The sequence below is a fragment of the Amphimedon queenslandica genome, unplaced genomic scaffold, assembly GCF_000090795.2.
Source record: "Amphimedon queenslandica unplaced genomic scaffold, v1.1 AMPQUscaffold_11814, whole genome shotgun sequence".
NCBI classification, from domain to species: domain Eukaryota; kingdom Metazoa; phylum Porifera; class Demospongiae; order Haplosclerida; family Niphatidae; genus Amphimedon; species Amphimedon queenslandica.
In genome coordinates this window covers 734-1925 of record NW_003547946.1, presented here as the reverse complement: position 1 = coordinate 1925, position 1192 = coordinate 734, and the positions used below count along the sequence as shown (strand labels likewise).

The following is a 1192-nucleotide window of genomic DNA, read 5'->3' as shown; positions in this document are numbered from 1 at the left end:
TATGCATTTTAAAATGTTTTAAAAACTTGGGATGATTTGGAGCCATTTTTCAGAATGAGCCATTTTTCTTATGCTGTACAGAAAGTTTGAGCTGATTCCAATCAAAATTAGATTTTTACAAATTTTATATACAAATACATACATGTATGTAATGGAAAATTCTCTCCCTTTTATTTTTGGCTAAATTTTTGCGAAAGTCCCTGTACTACATGTATAGTATAGGAACTTTGGGCCTGATTTTTGAGTTGCTTTAAAAATTGCAAAAATTTGATTGGAAACTTTCTGCATAGCATAAGGATATCAATATGCATCAAAAAAATGTAATAACAATTTGGGTAATTTTGAAGCCATTCTTTTAAAAATTTCAAAATTCTGGATTTTATTAAAATTGTTATAACTAAAAAAATTAAAGTTGGAATCAGCTTAAACTTTCTACACAGCATAAGGACATCAATATAAATCAAGCAATGCTATAAAAATTTGGGGTAATTTCAGAGCCATTTTTCAAAAATGTTTCTGTAGGTCAAATTTTAACAAAAATAAAAAGGAGAAAATTCTTCACTTTTAATTTTTTTCTGATACATATACATGCTCTTATGTATTGTAGAAAGTTTGAGCTCATTCTGATCAAAATTAGAATTTTTACGAATTTTTAAATTTGCTAAAATTAGGCAAAACATAAAAGGACAAACATGTACATGTACATACACTGACTGTGTGTCCTAACCTTGTTGTATTGGTACCAATCACACAGCTGTACGAGAGACCAGAGGAGGTGGGGGAGGGGCAGGATGACGAGCAGAATAACGTACCTCAAGATACTTTGAGTCTCTGGGAATGTGTTGGGTAAATGAAACATATATTTTCTATCAACACTCTAAATAGTGAGAGACATGGAGATAAAGGATTACATGTACATGTACATATGTATATTTACTTTTGATGTACATTTTATAATTCAATGTTTATCAGCAAAGCTCTCGTTAAACTCATAAAATACAATAAAAACAATGAGATGCAATAATATTAATTGGTTCATTTGCTTAAATGGACAACTTAAAAATTTTAGTCGGAATCGGCTTCAAATTTTTAAACGTAATAAAAATTAGGAATGATTTTGGAGCGATTTTGTAGAAAAAAGCATGAACTATAGTCCATAGTTTTTTGTTACAGGCAGGGCTGCCAATAGGCT

General features: G+C 29.9%; 1 long non-coding RNA gene across 1 annotated transcript in view; it reads right to left on the bottom strand.

Annotated features, from left to right (window-relative positions):
- LOC109588845 (uncharacterized) overlaps positions 1 to 922 on the bottom strand; it is a 2619-nt gene extending 1697 nt beyond the window's left edge. The window contains exon 1 of the long non-coding RNA XR_002188390.1: positions 728 to 922. This is a non-coding gene — a long non-coding RNA (uncharacterized LOC109588845). The remainder of the gene's footprint in view (positions 1 to 727) is intronic.
- Positions 923 to 1192: the final 270 nt, after the last annotated feature.